Here is a 15,070-nt window from a genome sequence, read left to right as displayed (position 1 = left end):
CCTGTAATTGAGCTACCAACATAAGTGGCCTGTAATTGAGCTATTATAATTGACCTCAGGTGTGTCAGCGGATTAAAACTCAGTGCAGGAATGCAGTCATGTGCGTCTCCTCTTGTATCGGCAGCTACAAATGCAGTCTTGACGCGTAAGAATGGATATGTTTCTATATTTGTGTGCATACAGTGCAGTAGAGTGTAAGTAGGTATTTTTTCATACTAATGGCATCTTTAGCAAGACCGTTTCTATGGGAACCGAGTTGCCACGGAAACACTGCATGTCTCTTTGAATTAGAAACGTCTTTCTCTATCCCTCACTCCTCCCTTCTCTGTATGTCTTTCCTTCACTTTTTGCTTCCTCCTCCTCTTCTTCCTGACTTCCCCGACTTTTGACAGGCCAGCTGCTGTCAGTCAAAAAATCTTGTGCGAAGGAGACGTGCACCACAAATGGAGGAAACGGGGGGAAAGATGGTTTGGCATCTGTGCTCTCCAAGAAAAAAAAAAAAAGGAGGGAGGGCATCTTTTTTAGAGGGTGAGGGGACTTGGTTTTTAATCAAAAGCTACATATTGAAATAGGAAGGAAATGTTGAATGGCATTCAAAAGATAATGATGACGAGGAGGATGCTGCGAAGAGAAGAGCGGGAAGATTGAAGGAGGAAAGGGAGGGCTACAAAGACAGAGAGGGAGAGAGAGATAGCTGATGAAAGGGAAGGGGAGATGTGATTGATTTTTGCTCTCTCTGATGCCTCTGGTATCTGTGTAACCATGCTGCCACACTTATCCAGCCTATCTGATTTAACAGCAGGCGAGATAAAGGGAAGAGAGAGCGAAAGATACATGCATACAGAGATAGAGAGTTTCAGAAAAAGAGGGGAGAAAAAGTGCAAACAGATAGAAGAGAATGGGAGTTATTGGGCTGAGTGTACAAATGAAAATGTGGAGAAGATCACCCTCATTCCCCAGGTGCTGATGAATGTTTAAATGAGGGCGAATGAGAGTAATGCTTCAAGGGAAGCGGAAGGCGTGAGGAGACACAGAAAAGGAAACCGAGTCAAGACGTGCAGAAGAAAAGCGCATCATGACAAGGTTTTGAACCGCTTGTCTCTCATTCCACGCTGCGCTTGACTCCAGCCTGCACTCTCACCTCGTGTGCTTGTTAGAGAGGGAAGCAGAATTGAAAAGGCCGGGTGTATAGATGTAGGGAAGATAGACGCAACTGGGAGGGAGAGGCAGAGGGAGGAGAGAGGGCAAACGTACGTTTTGACACGATAAATGGCTGACATAAAGCTCCTGTATAAAAAAAACACCTGTAGATCAACAAAGGAACAGGTATTAATGCACTACAGTGGAGAGCATTGTCTTAAATTCACTCTTACTGCCCGAGCTCATACATAATACTCTTTTTTTTCACATTTTCAACAATGATTCCACAGCACAACTTAATGTCTTATTACCGAATTTAATTTGCTGTTAATGTGAACTCACTTTTACCTGCTGTTGTGACACATTTGGGATGATGTACATTTTCACAGCACTTATTCCACCAGCACATCAGTCATGTCACACTTACCCCCCCTGTACCCCTATTTTATTTACTTTTTTTTTTAGCAGAAATGCTGTTTTCATTCATTAATTATTTATAGTTGTTTCCACTTTTCCATTTTATTTTTTAAGCTGCATGTACTGTCAGTAGCTGTGTTTCCATTGACATATTTCTTTGCACATTTTGAAGCATCGCATTAGAAAAGCGGTGATCGGATAAAACTTCCTCAATTGCGAAAAAAAGGCTGGTTTGAGGTGGTTTTTACCTTTAGCGAAAAAGAGATGAGGCACTATGGAAATGCCTTTGCTGAATAAATTCTGACGTAGCGAACATTTAACTCATGACTGATCAGCTGTTTCTGCTGTCAGCATGTTCTCGGATATTCCCATAATGTGTGACTGCTTGTCTTCGTCTGTGGACAACATGAAAGTGGCCACGGCCAGTACTAGCTAACATGAAAGAACTATTCAAACTTGCCCAATAGAAACAAATTCCTGAAGACTTCTCTCCATTTTCTCTCGTAGATGGTTAGAATGCCAAGGTGACTTGTTTTGTTTCCGGTTTGCTGCCTCATCTGCTCTGTTTACTGGCAGATTACAGCCATGCGTGGTCTATAGCGCCAACCAAACTACGTTGTAGCCGTGTTTATTTGCTCCAAACCAGTTGATGAAAATGTGCCTCATTCGCATTTTTTTTTTTTTAACGTTTCAATAGTTTGGTTAAAATTCGCTTGACAATTGAATGGAAACACAGCTATTGAAACGCAACACTTTCTGCACAAATGTGTCACATTAAATGCTTTCCGATAGCTCGAAAGGCATAATCCCTCCCTTTCCTGATAGGCTTTTTAATGTGAAACATCTTCAGGAAGGGTTGAATTTCATTTACGGTAGTTTAACAGCAATGCAAAGCAAAACTGATTGGTAATAATTATAGATGAAATGAAAACATTAACCCCTTCCTGACTCATGGTGTTAGCTCCTCACTGCAGGGCTGTGCTACAGCTGTAGAAGCTAAAGTTAAAACAACACAGGGAAAATTCTATTAATTCTACTTTATCATTCAGCAAATATCAACTAAATAGGTCGCTGATTTTTCTGCATGCATGATGCACATATGGTTACCTGAAGGCAAAATCATTGTTGCACTGCTACAGGTCACTGAACCTGATGGGTCACAGAATACAGTGTAACACTGGCGGCATGCGGAGGCAGAACACTCATCCTTCTGAAATTATCAAATAATACAAGTTCTTACTTAAAAGTAGATAAATATTGAAGCAAACTTGGTGTTCCCCCATTTGTCATGAGTACCCTCCTGCAAAATGTTTCATTTCGCAGTTGTTTGGTTGATTTTAGTAAAGTGTATCCACACTTTTGGAACGTTTAGGTAAAGGCAATCCTTCATGTTGTTTGTTTCTATTAGAGCTTTCAAAGTTAATGCAATAAAGCATTTACACAAATTTGTTTGCACGCCACTAATTTCTTCAACGCATTAACGCATTGTAGGTTGTGGCGGGCTCAGTTTTAAAGCTAGAGTGAAGATTCTGGTATCATATGAAACTAGAAAATCGAGAAGGAGGCTAAATAACGCTCCAAACATAAGCAAAACTTTGGCGAGGAAAAACTGGCATGGCCATTTTCAAAGGGGTCCCTTGACCTCTGACCTCCAGATATGTGAATGAAAATGGGTTCTATGGGTACCCACGAGTCTCCCCTTTACAGACATGCCCACTTTATGATAATCACATGCAGTTTTGGGCAAGTCATAGTCAAGTCAGCCCACTGACACACTGACAGCTGTTGTTGCCTGTTGGGCTGCAGTTTGCCATGTTATGATTTGAGCATATTTTAAATACTAAATACAGTACCTGTGAGGGTTTCTGGACAATATTAGTCATTGTTTGTGTTGTAAATTAATTTCCAATAATAAATTTATACATACATTTGCATAAAGCAGCACATTTGCCCACTCCCACGTTGATAAGAGTATTAAATACGTGACAAATCTACCTTTAAGGTACATTTTGAACAGATAAATAATGTGCGATTAATTGTGATTAATCGCGATTAACTATGGACAGTCATGTGATTAATCGCGATTATATATTTTAATCGATTGACAGCCCTAGTTTCTATATGTTACCAGTTTTTTTTCTTTGCATATGTCTGTAGTGTGAGAAAGAGGCAACAGAGACTTTCTAAGAGAGATTATGAATGAAGGATTCGTTGGCTACAGAGCTTAACAAATCCAGGTATTTTACAAAGTGCCTACAGTTACAGGACAGGGATTTGTGTGTGTGTGTTTGCATCATGCAGGCTAGCAAACTCTGTGTGGGAGTAACTGTTATTCAGTAGTAGTAGTAGTTTAGATGTGTTTGTAATTTTAATAACGTCACACCAGTTGGAGAGAAGGAAACCCATCTGACTGGAGCCCGGTCATAATGACTACTACAATGTGTGAGTTAGTGCAGTGAGAGCAAAGTAGAGGACACGTGTGTCAGGTTAGACTTCTTTTCCTTGCAGACACTTTGACTCATCATTGCAGGAAAAGCAGCAGATGCAACTAATAACATATAACGATGTCTCAGTTAGCCATTCCAGGAAACAAGCACGCACCATAACAGGTACCAGGTATACTCAGGTTTAACCTGTGTGCTCATCATATGAAGAGTTGTGGCACCAAATGAAATGGATTTTGTCGTCTACAGCTCTGAGGAGATCTCTAAAGTCTGAGGAGAAACTATGCTATTTGTTGCATTATGGGAAATGTAGGATTCAATGTTTTTGGTGCTTGGGTCTGTCAGAATATCTCAACCTCTGCTGCTTCTGCCCTCATAGAAAACCTGTGAGGCTGAAAAACAGATTAAAGTAATTGAACGAATTGTAAAATCAACAGAAAATGCAGCTCTGTTTACTTTAAGGATTTATCTGGAAGCAAAACAAGTTTTTATCAATATTCTATCTAATTGTCTATATCTAGGCTTGGTGTCCTCTTTCTCTCTCTCTCTCACACACACACATACAGATGCGAGCACACCAGTTGGTTATCCAGGTCATGTGTTAGCCGGGGTCAGTTCTAATTGGGTCTCTGGCTTGTTTGGATTGGTGGGATCTGGCCCAATCAGCATGCAAAGCTCCCATGTGTCTTAATGTGATTAATTACCTGCGCTCCCTTCAGTGCTAACGAGCTTAATCAACTCCTCGTGAAGGAGTTTTCCATTAACTTGCTGGGCCAAAGGTGGTGCTAAATTGACTCCCTCATCTACCCCCCTCCTCTCTTCATGGTCTTACTGGGTTTGCTGTTTCTGACAAGTTTCCCTGTGTAAGTGTTTTAATAGGTTTCTATTCTTACCTCTCTCTTCTGCTCTTCCCCATTACTTACAACTGTTTCACGTCTGTTACTTACCAGTTGCTCAGCGAACTTGATTTTGTCGGCTGTTCTCCGTCTTCATCTCTGCCACTCTGTGTTAGAACAAGGCTTTGGGCTTGACTGACATGATGTGAGTGCTGCCGGAGCGTCAGATGTAACAGTGGGAGATTGAATCAGACAATTAATTGTATCTTCCTCGTGGTGCACACAGTGGCGATAGCGGTGGAGTAGTAGAGAAAGCTTGAGGCAAATACTAGTTTCTTGTGCTTTCAGAGGAGTCTTTATGTGTGTGTGTGTGTGTGCGTGGGTTTGCTTGGCATTGCATGCCTGTGGGTGTATGTGTGTGTGTGTTGAGAGTGAATGTGTTTGTTAGACAAAGAGATTAATTTGTTCTGATTAGACATTCAGTTGGTGATTACGTTTCAGTAGTGGTGCAGAATTGAAGACATGATGGCGTCTTTTAGAGAAGATAATAGAAACTCTCTGGTGTTTTAATGGATTCTCATGTTAGAGCGCTGGTTTTATCACATCTGGCTTACAGTTAAGAGATCATATATAAAAAAAAAACAACCTAATGCCGACTAGTTAATGGACTAATGGATCAAAAGAAAACTAATGTGTCAATTTTGATAATTAATCATTTGTCATTTTTTAAGCAAAAAAGCCCAGACTTCTCTGGTTCCAGACTTCTCTGGTTCCAGACTTCTCTGGTTCCAGACTTCTCTGGTTCCAGACTTCTCTGGTTCCAGACTTCTCTGGTTCCAGACTTCTCTGGTTCCAGCTTGCTTTTCTATGACAGTAAATTTTATATTTTTGGGGGTTTGGACTGTTGATCAGACAAAACGGGACATTTGAAGATATCACGTTGGGCTGTGGGAAATTGTGATTTTGTGCCATTTTTCACTATATTCTGACATTTTATTGAACAAATGATTCATTGAGAAAATGATCTACAGATGAACTAACATTGAGCATGGTCCTAGCTCTATATGCATGCATGGTTAATGAAAATGATCTGTAGTTAATGCTGTAAGATACCGAAAATCTTAAATATTTCACATTAATCATCATAATAAGTCATTAAATGTTTTTGGTTGTTGGATGGTTTTGTGTGCTCCTGTTAGTGTGGCAGAAATCCTACCAGAGCTGTTTGTCATGTGACCTTTTTCAATTGTATTCAGTTGCATTAAACAAGGTACAGCTAGGGATGGGTATCATTTTTATCGCTTCTTTATAGATATTCTTATTGGTTCTTTTTCATTCTTTTTTTATATATTTAAAAAAAAAAATTCGGAACAGGATTTGAATTTATTTATATTTTAAATATAACTAAATGTTTCTAGAGCAGCAACAGTAATGTTTACAACAGCAAAGTCACTATATAAACTCATTAATATCTCACTGGAAACAAATCTAAAATCTCAATGAAATAAATCATATTGCTGACGTCACAATACTGAGGGAAGTTTAGAAAGAATGAATACAGACATCAGTCAGTATCAGTTCATCCTGTCCTCTGTCCTCCCTCTGCTAATGTGAATTAGGGATGGGCGGATCAATATTGTGGTATCGATACTCAGAACCTACTCATTTGGTATTGATTACTTAAAAGCAAATATCAATAATAAAATTATATAAATACTTATGTGGGTGGCTGCGTCACTTCCAATCGTTTTTCTTTGTATAATGTTTGTGCCAAAACAGCTCTGACGTATTTAGCTGGCCCACGTCACCTGACTGTGGAAACCATGTGACGTCAGAACCTACAGTCGCACACTTCCACATCAACCATGTGAGAGAAAGGTAGAAAGGAAACGCAGCATTGAGTGGTGCTACTTGTCACATGCAGATGAAAATACAGCACTTTTTGTGACGACAAAGTGCCACACACAACAACACGAGTCCCTCTTCAAACATTTAAAAACAACATATAAGGAGGTTCACAGGTTCCAATCCAGCTTGGGGCCCTTCTGTGTGGAGGTTGCATGTTCTCCCCTTGTTAGCGTGGGTTTTCTCCGGGTTCTCAGGTTTCCTCCCACAGTTCAAAGACATGCAGGTTAGTTGTTGACTCTAAATTGGCCGTAGGTGTGAATGTGAACATGAATGGTTGTCTGTCTCTATGTGTCAGCCCTGTGATAGTCTGGATAGTCTGGATGGATGGATGGATATAAGGAGGTACAAGAAATGTTAAAAAGTACCAATAAAAGAACCAATAATGTTGTAACTTATAAATTCTCCGGTCTCTAATAATTTAGCACCGGTGCCCGTTTAATACAGAGTTTTGGTACCCATCCAGGAGCCCCTTTCCTTGCTCCAGCATGCCTCCTGCAGGCATATTTGCACTTCATAATGGGCAGTAAATTAATGGAAGTACTGAACGCAATAATTTAATAATTGGCTTTTTAAGTGACAATTTGAAGTTTGAAGTCATAACATAAAACATTCAAATCGAGTGAAACACAAGGGACTTTTATTCCCTGAGTGACGACTGAATGCAGCCGCCTCCTCCGAGTCTGTCAGCAGTGGGCTAACACTGCTCGCTCAGCCAAGTATAAGCCATGTGGCACTCTGCCTTGTTCATTTCCTCAGCCAGTGATTGAGCCTTATTTCTCCCCACTTGGTATGAGATTTGCAGATGATGTCATTGTTACTAAGTGTCATATCAACTTGATGAATCAGGATAAAGTTGACTCATCTAGACAGCATGTGAACATGCGGCTTAGCTGCTAGCTGTCAGATAGGTTGTGGGTAATAGATACTGTTACTAGTTTGCTGCTAAATGTTGTCAAAAAGTGTTAAATTACTTTTAAACAAGACAAGACCTGCTAGAGGTTGCAATAAATACTGCAGTACATCACGGAGTATAAGAAAGTGTGTTGAACAACATATTGAACATATTGAAGTCTTGTTTATCCTCCCATTAGTGATAGAGGAGATTAAAATCAAACTGGTTTATCTACGCTCTGCAATTTTCATACTATCTACCTATTAGACCTAGACATTGACATGTTGTGCTGAGTGGACCTATAGGAAAGAATTAAAAATGGAAAGCGTTCATCTGCTAGGAAGCAGGAATATTCTCAGTAAATTTAATTTCAGTTTTCCCATTAGATCTTAATATTTTTCCGGGAGTAAACTTTGACCTGATGGTGGTTCGAAGGGAAAGACCAGAGGGTCACTACAACTCTTAAGCCCCGGACACACCAACCCGACATCAGAGACCTAGCGGCGATGAAGGCCTTGTTTTGGCCGAAAAGTTGCACTCGAACACACCGCAAAGACTACAGCCCATGGCCAGTTAGTACGTACGTTCTGCGCCTGCGTGAGAGGAAATGACTCTTCGAATCAGTAGGTGGCGGTAGACTGTATTCGACATTCAGAAAGGGAAACCAGAAGACAGAGGATGCCGGATATACAAGCCGTTGTTATGATACGTACATGAAACAAAGCGGCGTAGCTGACCATTTTAACACTACTCTCACTCACCACTTAGCTTCATTCCAGATGAATGTATCGTTGTGAAAATATACGTGTGTTGGAGTGATCAAGTGAGATGAAGATGAAAAATGAGAACTGAGCCTTCTGTGTTTTTCCTCTTGACTTTTCTCGTTGGCTTGCTTTACTCACTTCCGTTTCTCTTCTCGTGCACTTATTCGTTTAAGCTGAACTGCCAATCAGAGTGATTTCTATCAACGATGGGCGGTGCCGCCAATTCAACATGCTGATTTGGCCGAAAAAACAAGGGCAGACTAGAGCCGACGGTGCGGGAAACACCGAAAAAACTCGGCCGACGGACACTCACCGACGGCCACAAACTGTCCGACGGCCGACCATCGGCTTGGTGTGTCAGGGCCTTTAGAATTCAAGCTCTGGGATGATAATGAACATCCCCCTCCCCCAAAAAACAAAAACAAAACATGTCTTATCTCCCACTTTGATTAGACATCTTCCAGTAGGCAGTCATATAACCAAATATGCAAATATATATTAATGGCAGTCAGCAGCATAGGCAGAAATATGCTGCTTTTAAACTAATAACAGCTTTCTGCAGGGGACTGATGTAGTGAGCCTACTATAAGTAGCTAGGACATAATTTGCATGATTTGATTTGTGAGCTTTACTCACCAGGAAGGAAACGAGAAAAAACTGCCTTCCAGTAACTACAGTGAGAATCAACGTATAATTATATGTATAGGTCTTGATACACTTTCCAGGACATTGTTGTAAATAAAGGTTTAAATAAAAAATATAATTTCATGCACTTGAGATTTAACCGTAATAATCTGCTTCCACAAAAACGTTTTAAATTTTTTTTGGCCTACATATTTTGTTGAGCCTAGAGTACTGAAATGTCAAAGTGGAAAAGGCAGGGCAATAAAAATTGTGTAAGAAATATTTAGAATTTTTCAATAATAATTTGGGTCTAGAATCAGACCCCGACGCTCTTCAGCTCTGCTGGAGCTGAAGAGCGTTGTTTTTATTCTGTAAACTGGTAGAGGCTTGTTTCAGTTTTTCCCCTCCCCCATAGCAGTATTTGTGTGTGTTTGTGTATGAATGAATGTGTTTGCCAGTTATGACTGTGTTTCATTATATTTGTGAATTTACAAATTATAAAATCTGTATGAATATAATTCTATATAGATATTCTTAGGACTGGTAATGGGTTTGCTTCCTTTAATCTATGTACTGTGTTGCCTCTGTTCCTACAATCCTACAGAGAGGTGCAGGTTGTGTCCTGGGGATTTGGGTTTGGCTGGACTATTGTCTTGTTTTCTCACATGGGGTTGCTACACAAACAGGAGGTAAAAGCACACTATTAAATGCAACAAAGACATTTCCGCTTCACAACATTGCTTGTTTGATTGTTAAAGGTCATCTCCACTGGCAAAGTTGATTTATCGCCGAAACAAAATAGAAATTTTGATGAAATTAGCAACTGAATTACTGAAACAAACACAATTATTTACATATTTTCCTTCTTCTCTCACATCTAAATGCTACTTCTGTATCTTGATCCTAATATATCAACATTATTCAAGCTGTACTCATGAATGAACATCAACTACAATTATGTTACAAGAGGCAAACCATTGACTGAATGTGTTTATTGCTGGGTTAAATTATGTTTACACACTCATCTCAAAATTAGCAAATTACAGCCTTTCATTCCGGCCTGTATTGCCCGCAAAACGACAATTTTACACACCAGCAGCACTTAATCAGTAGATTCAGACTTTTATCATAAATGATACTACAGTGGAAACAGCTTATAGTGATCACATCTGTCCGGTTCAAATTGATCACTATAGGCGGATCATTATTATAAGCAAATTTCTGTTGTTGTGCATCATTGCTCATGCAGATTACCATCTAATTGACATTTTTATATTTATTACATGAATACAAAGTGATGAAATGGACCATTTCGCTTTTTACTTGCTCGCTGCCAATTCTTCTGCCTTTTCCCTCACCAAGGGTGAGACATTTGCCTGGTCTGCATGTGTGACGCAGAGCCGGGTGAGGATCGTAAAAAGTTTCACTTTGGGGGCATTACGTGACGAAGCATTATCAATCCTCTTGACGCGGGTGCTTTCCCAGTGCACATTCATATTTCATTCAGAGATGATTTTCCTTTCCCCGTTATGATATCAATGTGCACGCAGCATCAGCCTCAGGCATCCAGCCGGAAAGCAGACGGACCGTCTGCGAGGCAAAGTATCAAGGTATTAAAGTAAAGAACTAAACTAAAATTAAATTAGCGTTAGTCTAAAGTAGTTTTAAAATGTTTTCCATATGTTGTCATGTATGAAAAGATCCCAAATGAACACTGTAAGCGGACTACATGATTACTAAAAGCAAATTATTTAAACAGCATCTGTATAGAAATGATTCTGTCCCAAGCTTTTTGATCCATATAAGCAGTTGATCACTGTAACCGTGATCACTATAAGCAGCTTCCACTGTATTTAAAAACAATCGTCAATGATGTGATTTAATATCTTCAATATTAATAATCTTTCTATTCTCTTTTTGCTGTTGCTCACCATATTTTATGTTCTCAAAAGCAGCTTTGTTTCCATGAGATCGGCCTGTATAGAGAGCGCTGCAGCCATCATTGTCGCTCCACTGGCTGCTGTGGGAGTGAATCATATTTCAGCGCTTCTGAAATCATTTCCTCGACAAAAATAGCAAGAGTAATTCAATCAGAACATTATGGGATGTTTAAAATGAAGTGTACTGAATGAAGCCGGGAGAGAGACGTCGAAACAGGGTCATTGATAATTAAACAGCCGAATATGAGATTAATTAACACACACTGTGTGTGTTTGATTAGAAATATGATGATGAAGCACGTTGGGCTCAAACTGGGGACGATTGACAGCAGCAGTGGCGGCGCTCAGACTGCGAGCAGGAGAGATAGACGGAGGGAGGAAGATGAAAGGTGGAGAAAGACGAGTGTGATGAAGTGGAAAAAGCGGAGTGTTAGAGGGAACGATGTGTACACTGCCACTTTTGTGTGTGTTTTTATGCGTGTGTGTTTGTGAGCCCCTGTCTCTGTGAGTTCTGAGGGTTCGCCTGTTTTCTCAAGCGAGACTCCTCGCTATCTCTCTCAGCCTTAACAGCCAACCCCCCCTACTCTCTCTTTCTTCTTTGTCTGCCTCTCTCTCACTCTGTCTCTCTATCCTCCAATCCTCTCCCACCAGGGCTTGTTGAGCAGTGGGCCGATATGTCGCTCTTCCTCTGCAAATCTAATTGGAGACAGGCTTTCATTGGCATGACATGGAGATGAGTTTCCAAATCCTTTCAGTCTTCCTGCTTGAGGCTCGCTACCCTCAGCTCTCGTACGGTACTGCGCACTGACGCAGCAGCTGCAGCCGCAGCCGCAGAGGCAGTGTTCAGCACCGGCTACGGATCCAGGGAAGTGTCCGTGACAATCTGAGCAAAATCAAACGCACCCATTACTTATTGTCATAATGGGTTTAAATCACGGAGCAGCCCCTGGCCCTTCACTGGCAGACATGTTTCATTTAAATATGACACTGAGAGGGAGAGGCGTCAGCACTGTGGGAATCAATCTGTGGAAAAAATAGAAAACTTTGTGGTGTTATTTAGATGAGCGTCTGCATTAACATACTGCGTGTTTCCATCATCCGCTGGGTCTCCGGTGAGTTCACCGAGAGTGTGGAGTCACCGCCTTCACTGGAGGTTGTACTCACATGTTATTCAGCACTATAGTACCTCAGGGAGCGGGAATGAGACACAGAGGTTTGTGTTACTAAGCTAGCTCTCTGGTGCCATATCTGCACAAAGGTTGAATAAAGCCTCCCAAGTGATTCATTCCTCTACCAGACTTTTTTTGGGGGGGGCTAATTCACACAACTAACTGTTGCAGATTCAGTGCCACTACACCTAGACTATTTTGAGATTCCTGTGCTGAGGCTCAAACACACCACAGTGGTGTTTGATGTGACTCAGGGTGAGAAAGAGACAGTGGGAAGATACGAGAGGGGAGGTGCGATTAGTGATATAAAGAAACAGAGACTATAATACATTAATTGGTCGTGACTTGCCAGTAAAAAAAAGGAGATTTGAAAGTACATCAGTGGAATATGAGACTCTCTTTTCAACATTTGTCATGAATTTACATGATTTCTTATATTAAAATGCTCACGATACAAGTCTTTGTAGAATTTACCTGCACCCTGTCGTCTTAGCATAATAAACACAACAAAGCAAAAAGCAAAAAAGGGGAAAAAAGCAATCTACCCAACCAATTCTGTAGGACGTCTACATGCTTTGTTGATGGAATTAAAAATTGCCAGATAGCAAACATTACCACATCTTTAACAGAAGGTCAAAAAAGTCCCATCAAACATTTACTCCAGACTGCTAATGCTCTCTTGGAAAAACAGCGATTACTATTTTTCTTGTTTCTGGTCACTTTTTATATTTAGTAGGCTTTTTATTGGATTTGGGGAAGTTCACACTCCAGCAACTACGGGAAACGTTATTTCTGATAGTGTTACTGTAAAGGCTCAGTAAACAACAGGTTTGAACCTGAAAGCAGGACTCTGAGACCAGGTCGGTAAAATACAAAGTTAAAGTTTACTCCAGGTCGAAAACGTCAAGAGGCAGAGAAAATGGCAGACGGCAGAACCGTGGTACATAATCGGGCGGGGAGTGAATGGAAGTGGGCCGGTATGTATACTACTGGGCTGATGGCACAGGTGGGCGGGAGAGGTCAGGTGATGGAGAACACAGAGGTTACTGAAGGGCAGGTGGGAGTATCAGGATCTGAAACGACAGTGGACTTAGTACTTGGCAGGGAAAAAACACAAGGAGAACATGAGACCAGGAATTGACTGACGTTGTGACAGTTACGTTTGCAAAACTCAACGTTAGTCCTCATCTTAAAGTCTTTCTCTTGTAAAACTGAAAACATACTGTTAGAAAATACGTATGCAAGTATGTAAGCTAAGCAACAAAACAGTGTTACGAACAAAATAACAATGTGTTCTCTTACATTATAACTTATACTTCTTCGAGGACTAACTAGTTGTACCGTGCAATACAAGAACAATGCTTCTTTTTTTCCATGTCTTCCATATGGATCGCTAACCAGTTTATGTTTTTATGATCCTTACACTTAACCTTTTTTTTTTTTGGCATTATGTATATTTTGGATTTGCACTTCATTTATATTTACGAGCCGCAACAGCCATTGGCCACCGCACTTTACGGCCCTGGCCTGATTTGGCATTCCGAAATTGTACAGGTGTGTAGTTGAGATCAAAATGAAGGCCGAGTTTGAAGATGGGTGTGGTCCAAGCAAGGGCGCTGGAAATAGGGGGATAGGAAGTGTAGTAGGAACTCTAGTTATATTGACATTTTGTATTTTCACTCTTTATACAGTATTTGCACTCTTTCCTATTTTGTACTGCAACTGCTGCAAAATAATTCCCTTCAGAGTAAATAAAGTTGTATCTTATGTTATCAACTGGTGAGGTTGCCTAGAACATGCAGCTTTACCCTCTTTACACCAGCTTTTAGCATAATATTATGTATATTTATAACACGGCTGCGTTATATTCTGATTGGTCAATCACGATGTTCGTGGTCTGTAATTTCTGTATAACAGACCGTTGCTATGGGCGCAATTCAGATGTCGGACTCTGGCGGACCGTTTTTGTGTCAAAATATTGATTTCTTCAGTAAGTAGCCGTGTAATAAGCGGGATAATGTAAAGCCAGCGGGTCATTGTTGTGACAGAATCCCCTTCAGGGCGATGAGAGACCTCCTGTCAGGGATTCTTTCACAACAATGACCCGCTAGCTGTACATTATCCCTTACATATATTATAGAGTACGGTCGCGACCTGCTCTATATGAAAAGCGTCTCGAGATAACTTCTGTTATGATTTGACGCTATATAAAAGTAAAATAAATTGAATTGAATTGATTATCTTTTAAAAGATTCTTGTCTTAAAACGACTCAGATTCAAACATTAAAAAGTCAGCTGGAGATGACATTTGCACATGAGAGAAGTTAACCTTCAGGGCTTTTTGCCAGAAAGGGTGTCTTTTAACCCAAACCATGATCTTTTCCTAAACCTAACCAATTAGTGTTGTTGCCTAAATCTAAGGAGATTTCTGGCAGAAAGCCCGGAAGACTAACTTCTCTCATGTGCATGCCCTTTTCAGTCTTGTTATGGATCTAATGTTAGCTTAATTAGCTAGTTGGTTAGAGCTGATAAAATCTGTCATCTATAGTTGGTCGCAGACTATATTAAATACAGACAGACAGACATAAAAACACCTGGCAAAGTACTCAAAACCTCTTCTGTGTTAGTTCCCGCTACAGTAGGTGTCTCCAGGACCACATTTTACCATGATGACACACACAGACTCACAAGGTGCAAACAATACCAGCGTCGCTGTCACGGCTGGTAATGAAAAGCTGCTTTTGTCTACCGCTGTTTGAAATCAATGACCCATTGTTAAAAAAAATTACTAAGCATTGCAAATGTGAAATCTGCAGCCATTATTGCAAACTACATACTTGCTAAAATGTAAAGTTTGACAGCAACAGTAACAACGGAGGGCGGGGCTTAGCGAACACTCAGTTAACAAAGATAGATAGAAGAAGTCTCAGACATAA

The 15,070-nt window shown here is 40.5% G+C and overlaps 1 protein-coding gene across 11 annotated transcripts in view; it reads left to right on the top strand.

The window, feature by feature from the left end:
* The window catches only part of grin2bb (glutamate receptor, ionotropic, N-methyl D-aspartate 2B, genome duplicate b), a 121,281-nt gene that overhangs the window by 50,086 nt on the left and 56,125 nt on the right, over positions 1–15,070 (top strand). The window contains exon 1 of one of the 11 annotated variants that reach the window (XM_074630299.1): positions 4,706–4,864. The exons of the other annotated variants lie outside the window; for them this stretch is intronic. The gene's annotated coding sequence lies outside the window, so the exon portion shown is untranslated. Of the gene's footprint in view, positions 1–4,705; positions 4,865–15,070 lie in introns of those variants that run through there. 11 annotated transcript variants of the gene reach the window in all.

The sequence above is a fragment of the Sebastes fasciatus genome, chromosome 3, assembly GCF_043250625.1.
Source record: "Sebastes fasciatus isolate fSebFas1 chromosome 3, fSebFas1.pri, whole genome shotgun sequence".
Classification (NCBI taxonomy): Eukaryota; Metazoa; Chordata; class Actinopteri; order Perciformes; family Sebastidae; genus Sebastes; species Sebastes fasciatus.
The sequence above is the reverse complement of the archived record's forward strand: the minus strand, read 5'-3'. Positions and strand labels throughout refer to the sequence as shown.